We start from the raw sequence: 12,246 nt of genomic DNA on the forward strand, positions 1-12,246 counted from the left end.
TGGACAACTGGGGATGTCCATGAAGAATTTCTGTCCTCTGTATCCAAGAATTCACTAAAGGAGCTTTGCCTCCTGCTTCCTTCACTCCCCAGCTCCATTATCTTCCTGCCTTTGGCTTCTACCGTATCATTCCACTTAGGACCTTGATCTCCTCCAACCCCTCAGTGTCCCCCTCCACCTTGTCTGCTTTACCTTCACTCCTCCTCTTGCCTATTAATGTGCTGTGTCTAAAATCTATAGATTTTAGACCTCATTTTACCCAACCTCAGGTAGCCAACTGAGGTCGGGAGCACCCTTGACTAGTTGCAGCTAATGGAGACAACTTCAGAGGGCATTTCAGCCCACTTCTGGAAGTGTCTCTTTCTTTCTACTGACCACAAAGAGGAGTCTCTGGGAATTGGAGTCCTATGTGCTTCGCTTCAGTGCTTAGCATCACCCAGGACAAATCCACTCTGTATGCTGCAGTGCATGTCAAATAGCCTGTTCCTTGATGCAGGACTCAGGGTAACTTCATTCACTGTCTCTGGGGCACTTCACTTGTTATTTGGATTCCAGAAACCCCATTCTTCCCAGTTTTTACATGCACAGGCCAGAGGAAAACCTGACAGTTGGCAAGTCTGCTGAGCCTTCTCATTCCAACTCCCACATCTTTCATTGCTGTTACAAAGTCTGTGTAATTTGGCTGTGGTCTGACCTATTGTTTGTCCAGATTCTTGACCTCTGTCACGAATCTTTCATTCATGACATTTGCTGTGGTCTGACAGTGATTTTAAAGTACAATTAGAATGTCTTTGGGTCCTCTGGTGGGTTGTGGATGCATCCAAATGAGGGCTGAGCATGTGACGGCCATTGCCTACTACAGCTTATAGTGCAGCAGCTTGTATTTAGCTTTAGTTTTTAACCATTGCAATACCAGGCAAAAAGCACCTGGTTTAGTGGGGGTCAGGCCTGTAATTCAGTGCCAGGGATGTGATTTCTCTCTGACTTTTGTTCCTCTTTCCAGTAGTCTCCACTTTGGATTTCCTAGATTTGGGTTTCCACTATGATTTCCCAGATCTGCTCTTAGGACCGCAGCCATAATCTAAGTAGAAAAACAGCAGGCCCCAGAACTGGTACAGTCCTATTTTATTCCTTGTGCCTCGAACACAGACCTATCTCAGGAAACGCTCCCCCCAAGCAGAGCTGCCTGCATACTCAGATGTTGTCTGAGCATCAGTGTGCTGCAATGTTCCCACAGGGCAAAACACATGCCATAACCCTCCAGAAGTGAATTTTCCTTGTCTGGCCTTCCTACATCCTGACATCACTTCTCCCCAATGCACAGCAGGGATTGCAGTGGCTCCTGAGGGCTGGGAGTGTGTTGGAGAGGTTGGAAATACCCCACAAGTGATTTCCAAAGGACCAGAGCTGGGTTTTGGTTGGAAAGCCAGTCTATAGATTGCCTTGTAGCTCTTTGGAGGTGATGAGGGAATGCCAGAGGCCATGAGATTGAGTGGGTCGCTGAACTGGGCTCCAGAGACCTCAGCTTATTGCCTGATCTAAGGCAGAAACAAAAGATGAGAGCAAGCAAATCTCTTCCTCCTTTTTCTCCCCCTGTCTGATGGCATGTCTTTTCCATTTAGAGATTATCTCTCACTGTATGTATCCACAGTGCACTAGGGGCTCGTACTCTCCACTTCCAAACACTGCTTAAATACAAAGGAAATTAGAGGAACCATTACTCGATGCCTGGGGCTATGTTTGTGTGCCTCATCACCTTCAAAGGTCTGATCGACAGCTTGCATCGGGGTCGAATCCCTTTTTCTCATTCTTTGCAATACCTCTCTTTATGGGATCATACTTTATTGCTTTCTTTCCAAGTGTTTCATTACAAACTCCATTAATGAACCACTAGGGGTAGCCAAATGTGTTTGGTTTCATGCAGGACGTTGAGAGAGGATTATGGAGCACATTCACCACAAAGAGCCTCAGCTTGCTTGCAAACGAGGCAGCCTAATTAATCCTGCTTCCTGCCCCAACAGATGAGCTCTCAAGACAGAGACCTCCCTGAACTTGGGGCTTTGGGGAGACCTGGAAGGACATCATATGCTCCACAGCTGAGAACTTGGTGCAGCAACCTGACCCCATCCAGACCTAGCACACATCCTGTAAGGTAAATGATGCTTGCCTCATGGCTGTCACACATCCTAGTGCTAAGGCCACCAGCCTCCAACTGGGTCTATAAAACACACTCTGGAGTATACTGGGAATGAGATACTTCTCCCCTAGGTTTAAATGAAAATGCTGGGAGAATGAACTGCAGAAATGGCTGATGTGGCCATCTCTCATGACAACTTTTTCTCTTGTGAGATAGTAACTTAGGAGGAAAAGAGTAAATTTTGTATAGGTTGTTGTCTTCCACCTTGCTTCAGGCTCTCCCCCCATGCTATTTGTGTACAGCCATTAAGTGCTGTTAACGACAGTGTGCAATAAGGAAACAGCACTGCTGTAACATTGATGGGGAAACTACATAAACTTAATGACTTCCCAGGGTCACAAATGCAGCCTGTACTTCGGGGAAGAGATGTACCAAAGTCCTCCTGCATCCTTCTAGTGCCTTGGTGGGCTTTTTCTTCCCACATTTCACTGCATGGACAGAACCCAAGAGAGTTAAAAGAAGCAAGCATGACCCTGTTCTTCTGGAAAACCAGATCAAAAGCAAGTGGCTGTGATGGTTTGGGTCTTAGTGGACTTGCATCTGCTTGCTATTAGGCTGGAGGTGGCCTGTGAGATATCTTCATCACGCCTTAGCTGGGGTTGCAGGTATTGCACAGAGGATGCATCGAGCTGCTTCAGTATGAGTATGGCTTATGCAGTCTAGAATCAGAAGCTTTCCTGTGGTGCCGTGGGTAAAACACAATCTAACAAAGAGCTTAACACTGCCCCATATACAGCTCTGCCACTTCTCTGCTGCTTCAATCAGGCCTGCAGGAACCCACATCATAGACAGGCACAATGAAAATGAGTCTGCTCAGTTTCCCGGGACCTGAAAAGTTATGAGGGAACAAGTCTTTAGTACAGGAAAGACATAGACCTGTTAAGCACATCCCAAGGAGACCCCGGCGCTGCTGCGAGGGCTGGAGCAGCTCTGCTCTGGAGCCAGGCTGAGAGAGCTGGGCTGGGGCAGCTGGAGAAGAGAAGGCTCCTGAAGGGGACACCTTAGAGCAGCTCCAGGGCCTAAAGGGGCTCCAGGAAACCTGGAGAGAGGCTTTGGACAAGGGATGTAGGGACAGGACAAGGGGAATGGCTTGAACCTGCCAGAGGGGAGATGGAGGTGACCTCTGAGGCAGAAGCTCTTCCCTGTGAGAGTGCTGAGGCGCTGGCACAGGGTGCCCAGAGGAGCTGTGGCTGCCCCATCCCTGGCAGTGTTCAAGGCCAGGTTGGACACAGGGGCTTGGAGCAACCTGCTCTAGTGGAAGGTGTCCCTGCCCGGGGCAGGGGTTGGAACTGGAGGATCTTTAAGCTCCCTACAACCAAAACCATTCTATGAGTCCACGATTCTAAGTCCTGCATTAGACAACAGGGCTTCTGAAGGAACTATCTGCCAAAGCCATGCAGCCCCTTATAAGAACCAGCTTCCAAAGCAGCTCTTTGATGGTTTGATAATGCTGTGTGTGGTTACTGAAGATATTTTTCAAATTGAAGGCCAGGGCTTTCCCAGATACAATCCAACTTTGTGAAGTACTGTTCAAAATAGTTGGTAGAAGACCCAAAGGAGCAAACTGGCATAACTTTTTCTCAGAAGCCATCCCAGGTCTAATAGAGTTCTCGGTATATGTTACTGAAAAAGGGGAGGGGTGTGATTGATAATGAGAGAGTTAAAGTTAATTAAGCTTTCACAAAGCTCATCACTAGAGACTTATGGAAACGATACAATCATGGTAGATGAGCAATAGTTCTGTTAAGGAATGGGCCCATGTAAAAGACAGAAAAGTAGAATTAGGAAAGGAAGATCTATTTTAAACCTGTTGGTGTGGTTCCTCTGAGCTGATACTTAGTGATAAATGATCTGGAAAAGAATTAAAAGACAAGTAATAAATGGTAGATGATTGTCAAATACTTTTGGGACTCCTTACGAGGAGAATGGAAAGAACTCTACAAGAAGTTTCCAGAGGTCTTCTTAGGGTCAGTGTAGTCATCCTACCTGGATATAGAGTAAAATTGTTAAAGAAATTTGCTTTCTTTAAACCCATTTTCATATTCTGAAAGTGTCTGAAGAATCGTCTGTCCTCCCCACTTAAAAACATGACTTTGACACCAAAATCATGAGATTTGTAATACAATACATTTGCTAAACTTTTCACCCAACTGCTTGGTTTTGAGCCATTATGGTTGGTCTGAAGTTTCTTTTTAGCAACCACAAGGACAATAAGCTTTGGAAAAATATGTCTTGATGCTCTCAGAGTTAGATGTCTCTGGGAAAGGGGCAACAGTTTTTCTTGGAGTCATTGTTGAACGTGGCCACAGTTGTTTCACTGGGTTGCTTTAGAGGCACATCACACCATGCATTGAACAGCTTAACATGAGGCCATGCGCACAACACATACTTTACACTTGGACGTGTGTATTTCCTCCAGAAACACATGCTACTGATCAGCCCAGCAAGGGAACACCCCACGTTGGTTTAGCTGACTGATGGTGACAAGAGGAGTACAACTTGCCTTTCCGAATCCTCGTCATTTACCTCTTGACACGACACCTTTCTCTGCTCTCAGCCCCTGGATATGCAAGACATGATTTGCATCCAGGTCTAAATCCAAACCCCTCCAAGGCGTGTGAGAGTTCGTATTTCAGCCTGCGCCTATCTTGAACGTGAACCCTTTTTAATAAAGCAGAAATCTCCAGATGCACCCAAACAGATGAAAACCATCAGTAAGGATAGTGCCATTTCAGCTCTTTTGGAGGAATCTTTACACTCCCCCTTACTTTCCACCTCCCCAGTCTCCATCTTGCCATCTGTTATCCGGCATAACTGGATCATTGCTTTGTACCTTGCTCATGCCCTTCACCTGACACAGCCCATTCCCCCTTTCCAATAAAGGTAGAGACACAGAGAATGTGTTGCGTGCACTCATTCTGTTTCCAACCCATCCCATGCTGGGGGCCCCATGCAAACCACACTATCAATCTGGCGGTCTCTTGATGATGGAGCCCACATGGGAACCTTAGATAATGGATTACAGTGGAGGACATGACATATATTTCTAAATGTGTTTAAGATGTCTGGCAGTTTTTTAAGAAGCAAAAAAAGGGGGGGGGGGAGGGGGGAAAAATTTAAGGGGAGAGAAATGTACCCCAAATCAGTGCGATGCTTTTGGAAAGGGGATGAGGAAAGTCCATCATGCTGTACTGCTTCACCCATCCCAACACAGGATGTAAATGGTGAAAGTATCCTTAAAGCAGAAGTCCCATAGCCGAGGGCAAGGAGGCAAACAGGTAATATGGTAAACATTGCACATGGTTTAAATTATCATTGGTAATAAAACCATTCATCATCAGCCTCCATGCTGAAGATTGAGATAGCTATTGCTCCCGAGGATTCAGTGACTGAAAGAATGAATCATTTGCTGTTCTCTTGCTCTCTTATTTTCTTTGACCTCCATGGCCCTGGCTCAAGGTCTTGGTGCAGAGTGACAGGTCAGCTGCTCTGAGCTCAGTATCCAAAAAATTTTAACTTGGGATTCAAAGGTAATTGTCATCACTGGTGTGTCTTTCTGCTCACTGAGACTGGGCCTCCTCTGGCATGAGAACTGAATTATCTCGCAGCCTCAAAGTCTAATCACTCAGCATCAGAGCTGAGAGAAGGATGTGGATGTCCTATGTGTGAACCCACCAAGGGCTGGTGGTCATGGTAAGCCCCAGACAGATCACAGAAGGTTGGTACATTATTGAGGTTGCTTTTGACCCTATTAAAACTCTGCTTTTTATGGTATCTTTGTGCATCACACATAACATCAGGATTGCAATGTCTGGGACACAATGTGAGCTTCCCTTCCACTTACCTCTGGAGATGGACACAATCCCTGCATGGTCTACCAGAAGCCTGGAAAACAAGACAGACTGTGCTGCCTTCTGCTTAAGATCACAACTCAACAATTAGCCATTTAAACCAGCACCCTCAGAAGCAGATGGGAAGAACCTTCTACATTGACCCCCCAAAACAATGGATTTTGGGATCCCTCCCCAGTGGCGTCCAGCTTGTCACCTCCCCAACATTCCTTCCTTCCATGAATTCTCTTCCAAGCAAAATCCCCTCACCCATAAACTACATATTCACTTCTCCTTTCCAAGAGGGCAAAACCTGTGCCTCTCTCCATAAAGGTCTGCCCAGAGCAAATCCCCCTCGTGCAACATGCAGTGCACATGTGGTTCTCCCCAGTCATCAGCCCAAAGCTGGTTTGGGATGGCTGCTGTAAACTTGGTGTACGTGCTCCGGCAAGGTTTGGGAGGGAATAAGATACTTGTCCTGGGTGGTTGTAGAAACCATTGTAGGTTACTCACTTCATGCTGAGATTTCTTTCAGTGTTATCGAGCTGTTTGGATAATAACAATAGCAGGTTGCTCTCCCAGACACATTCTTTCTGTGGTCAGCAATGCTTTTTGGGGTCCCCTTACCTCCTTGCCCACAGAAAAGGAACACACCCTGAGCCATATTGTAGAAAGGAAGGTGAAAAATGTGGTATTTGGTTGCAACATGGGAGGGTTTGGGTGCTGTATAGCAGCAATATTGGGTAACACTAGCTAAAAAGAGGTGCTGTTCTATAGGTATCAGTGACTTTAAGCTGCTTTTACACGCACTGAGTTTTGTATTACAGGATATTTTATTGCAGATGAGGACACCATACAACACAACTGCTTTTCACACAGCTTGGTTTTTTTTCAAATAGCTTCATTTAGTTCTTTCTTTGCATTGTCTTTACACTGCTGCACCTTTGCCAGACCTGAATATGGTTTAAGCCATCAAGGATCACAACCCTCAGCTGCTCAGGGCATCACAGTCCTTTTGAGGTCAAGGTTGTGCCTGTTTCCCCCAGCTGAGAACTTAGGCAAGTAGTGTGGCCCTGGGATGAATGAGGTTGGGAAAAGGCTTGCTGTCTTCCACGGGATTACGCCAATGCACAACTCTGGTTGAGTAGTAGCGGGCTCAGATCAACAGCAACACTTGGATTTCTGCAGGACTATGGTCACTTGGAATCTGGAAGGGGATGCACATAGATGACCAGGTTGGACGGGGCTTTGAGCAACATGTTCTAGTGGAAGAAGTCCCTGCCTGTGGGCAGAGGATTGGAACTGGATGAGCTTTAGGGTCTCTTCCAACCCAAACCATTCTGTGATAGATAGCCAACACTAGGAGCATCACATTTTGAAGAGCAAGCTCACCCTTGCTGTATCAATAGAGTCGAGCTCTGGCTTCAAGTGGATGCAAGACCTCATGGATTACATCACATTGATGGAGAAATAGAATGATAGGAGGAGAACGGAGTCTGCTGTGGTGTCTCTCATCAACATCAAACTTCTCTAACCCATACTAGCCTGGAGATCTGTTCTGTGCTTATCACTTCAATGCTAGAGCACATAGGGAAATTAAAAACAGGACAGTGGCCATAAAGACACCCAGAGGTACAGAGTGTTGGCTGGTCTCTGCCCAGCTCATTACCTCCACCATAAAACCCCTTGCTGCTCTGCCGGAGCCAGCGGGTCTCAGATTTACAGACGTCAATGCACAGCTCCTGTTTCAGCCCTTAATTTACTATTGAAACAAGTAAGAAATCAGGTACCTAAACAAGAAGTTAGACACAGAAAGGTCTCTGTGGATTTGGCCAGGCAAGTCTGGCCGACAAATATCTGAAATGTCCCATCCCCTGTAGAGAGGCTGCTCACACTTTGTGTCTCTGAGCACTCAGTAACGCTACTGCCCGCAACAGCAGGATCTGGGTATCAGAGCAAGGAGCACGACCCATAAATCTGCTGCTTAACGAGATACAGAGAGATTATCTGTCGCCCCCCCCCTTATGATTTGTGGATTTGTTGTTATTTAACATACATTTTCAACCCCGTTGCAATGTCCACATGGCACAGCAAGCTCTGCCGTAAATTTTATCTAGCAAGGGAAAAGCAAGCAGGGGGGATCACACGTTTTCTGTCTGTAGCTGTGGGGGTTTCTGGTGGTTTGCATTTTGCTCTGAAGTCAGGAGGGTGAACTGAAGCTTCGTCAGGATTGTTTGGATGTCAGGAGGTTGCAATAGGGTTGCAATAGGGAGTGTTTTTCTCTTGAATAAATACGACTGGAGCGATGCTCTCAGCTCCCAGGGAAGATTGCTGCTGTATTAACAGTGTTGTCTCTTGGAGCAGACACAAAGCTGAGGTCTTGTTTGCTGAGGTTTGCAGAGTCTGCTCCTTTTCTTTGCTGAATTTCAGTGCCCTGAATGTCCTGGGGAAACTCCAGCTTTGGTAGGTACAGGGGACATGAACAGATAATCTAATGGTACCAGTGGAAGCTGAAGATGCTCCCACCTTCAGCCTTTTCTTTCTACCTTTCCTTCTCATAGTACCTATTCCTAATCCATGACAGTGCAATGCCAAACCTCTTTTATCCTGCCCTAAGCATGCAGAGATGCTCTTGTCTCAGAAGCATCTCTGCTTCATGAAGAGCATTTCACCAGAATCATTTGACTCTTGCAGCTGTCTCCAGTAACTACCAGAGATTAATCCTGGATTTATCCCGGTGTCCTCGCTGGCACTACAGCAAAGCTGGAGAACCCAGGGGCACTTCAGAGAGCAGGGTGGGGGAATGGGCTCAAGACTTGCTCTCTAGTACTGAAGTGTGATCCCTGCTCATCCCCATCTCTCTACCACATTCTCACCTGCATGGACAGGGTGTATGGACCAGCCTTGGCTCACCTCTCTAACTTGGTCTGTAAAAAATGCATCAATTTTCCTCTTTTTACCCATCTTCCCAAAAAACCTTGAAACCCAAGTCTTGAAAAATCAAGGTTTCAAGCCTAAATCTTCCATAAGCCACCTGGGTTCCCCCATCACCCTCCAGCTGCATTCCTGAGATTTAATTATTCTCTTCTCTCCTTCCTTTTGTATGGTGCGTGTTTTGCCAGAGGGTAAGGCAATGGTAGCTTTTCACCAGATGATGTTACCTTTCAACATTCCCTGCTCAAGCCTTAGGAAACAGCTCCCCTCCCATGGCCAGCTGTGACCTTTTTTGTCCCATATGGGATATAGCTGCCAATCCACTACCAGGACACAAGCACACCAGATGTTGTTGCGATTGAGAGACATTCTGCTCCAAAGCCACTTTTTATTGCTATTATGATTATATTAGAAACCACCAAAATTTATGGGGTTTTGGGGTCTGACAGGTCAGCGTGGTCCCCGACTTTACCCTCCTCTCTTCTGATGCTTTTTTGGGTTAAAAAATCAAGGCTACATCTGAAGAAGGAGGAGAAAACAAAAGAACTAATGAGCAAACCATTTGCCAGCTTGTAGGATGACAAGTCTGAAAGTGTTTTCCTTAAAGCCAACAGCAAAATTCCCATAAACTCCAATGGAGAAGGCTACCTCTGAAGAAACAGAGATTCCTGAAAAAGAAAACCCCTCTACTTAATGTTTATGGTGTCCTTTTAAGTCTGTGTCCCAGCTCCCTGCTTTAGAGCGATGCCCATTCCCATTCTAGCTTCGCTTCTGATGCATCCCAGTCGTCTACTCGCCAGACCTGGAGGTGTGTTTCTTCACACCCTCACGACCACCTCTGTGGCCTTCATCTCCCCACCTCTTCAATGAGTTTTCAACCAGTGCATTATCCCATGTGCTTCATAGGAAGGAGTCCTCACTTTGGGATGAGAAGGTAAGGTTTCCGTCAGTGTGATGATATTGCTGCTCCCTTAACAAGAAGTACGAGTTTCAATATTGCCATGTGTGGACTCTGTGATATCATAAACCAGTGCTACGTAGGTTCAGATTACTTGGGGTAAGGAAGGTTTTATCTTTCCACTTTTTATCACACTGATCAACATCCCACCAGGAGCCTCAGGGACCCAGGGAACAAGGGAAAGGAGAGCAGAAGAACAGCCCTGATTGATTCTTGGGGATCAGTCAGTGAACATTCTCTAATTGCATTCACTAAATGCATTCAGCTCCGGGACGCCAACACGAGAGGGACGTGGAGCTGCTGGAGCGAGGCCAGAGGAGGCCCCGGAGCTGCTGCGAGGGCTGGAGCAGCTCTGCTCTGGAGCCAGGCTGAGAGAGCTGGGCTGGGGCAGCTGGAGAAGAGAAGGCTCCTGAAGGGGACACCTTAGAGCAGCTCCAGTGCCTAAAGGGGCTCCAGGAGACCTGGAGAGGGGCTTTGCACAAGGGATGGAGGGACAGGACAAGGGGAATGGCTTGAACCTGCCAGAGGGGAGACTGAGATGAGCTCTTGGGCAGAAGCTCTTCCCTGTGAGGGTGCTGAGGCGCTGGCACAGGGTGCCCAGAGAAGCTGCGGCTGCCCCATCCCTGGCAGTGTTCAAGGGCAGGTTGGACACAGGGGCTTGGAGCAACCTGCTCTAGTGGAAGGTGTCCCTGCCCGGGGCAGGGGTTGGAGCTGGAGGAGCTTTAAGGTCCCTTCAACCCAAACCAATCTGTGATTCTATGATTCTCTGAAACCTCTGGCTTACACATGGAAAGTCCTGGAGGACAGTCTCCCACTGCATGTTGGCATTTCAAAAAGAAAAATAGAAGGAACTCCATGTTACTCACAGTAGTTAGAAAAACACTTTGGGTAATGTCAGAGACAGGGACAGAACACGGGAGCTCAGAAGTCCTCTGTCTCTTTGGGCAAAATACTTGTAAAGACCCAACATGGACCAAGGTTTGCATTTTGTTGGTGACAAGCCCCAGCCCAGTGGCCAAGTCTCCTTCCCCACCTCCATCCCTTTTCCTTCCATAGCCCTGCTCTTACTTGCAGTCATTTAGTGAAGCCAGGTATTCCAGCAAAAACCCCTCATCAGCAATGCAACAGAAAGTGGAAGTGACCCCTGACACCAGCTTAAAATCAGACTCGATGAGCCTACAACCAGGAAACTGTTCCCCCAGCCCCCTTTAAAACGTAACAAATGAAAACCATTTGGTTGCTATTACCGGTGATTATGATAAGCTATGTTAAAATATGAAGTGGGGGAATTTATCTTTATTTCCTGGGATAGCACTGATGAAAAATACACTGCTCCATCTTGATAGCCAGTCACTCGAATGAACTCTGTCGTGCATTTATCTTTATTTGGCTTGATGCGTGTAACTGATCTGGGGAAGGAGAGAGGGCAGGGAGAGGGAGGGCAGGATTGGCAATTTAATCTGATGCAGATAAGTTTATTAGCTGTCCTCGGATCTGTTCCTGACTGAACACAATGAGCAAGGCTGCATGTCGGATATCTCCTCATACTCCTTTGGGGAGAAGGCACAGCCTCTGTCGTGGCATAACCTCCAGCAAATGGTTTACATCAGTTTTCATTACACTTTCAGGCCTCTCTCTAATTATTTTCTGCCAGAGCCTGGGGGCTGGGTGGGTTTTGCTGTCCAATGAGACTTCCTCATTGCAGAATGAAAGCAAAGACTTGGACAAGAAATGAGGTCAAAACTATCACCCCTCCCCACCTCCCCCTTTCCTGTAGGTGAGATTCAAGCACTATCTACCAGATTTCTTGCTCCTAAAGCAGCATTAGGAAACTTTAGATTTTGGCAAGATAAGGTGAGAAAGAGTTGGGGTTTTTTCTGTAGGGCAAAGTTTGTGCAAGGTTTTTTGTAGCACAAGCTGGCTGTTGAATTGCAGTGCCAGAGCTTGATGCTGCACCAGGAACCCAGGGAAGACCTGGCAGAGGTTTACCTATGGAAAATACAGAACAGCTTTCTGGGAATAGCACTAAAGCAGAAGTAGCAAGTTCACACTGCTAGGCTGGCCATGAAATCAGTAGCTTTGTTATTGAGCTCCATGGAAATGAACCACAGAGAGATAATTTTACATATATATCACATATATATATATATGCACACACACATATAGAATATATATATATAATTTTACAAGGGATGTAGGGACAGGCCAAGGGGAACGGCTTGAACCTGCCTGAGGGGAGATGGAGATGAGCTCTGAGGCAGAAGCTCTTCCCTGTGAGGGTGCTGAGGCGCTGGCACAGGGTGCCCAGAGAAGCTGTGGCTGCCCCA

Source organism: Nestor notabilis, unplaced genomic scaffold (assembly GCF_000696875.1).
Source record: "Nestor notabilis isolate BGI_N333 unplaced genomic scaffold, ASM69687v1 scaffold3678, whole genome shotgun sequence".
Lineage (NCBI taxonomy): Eukaryota > Metazoa > Chordata > Aves > Psittaciformes > Psittacidae > Nestor > Nestor notabilis.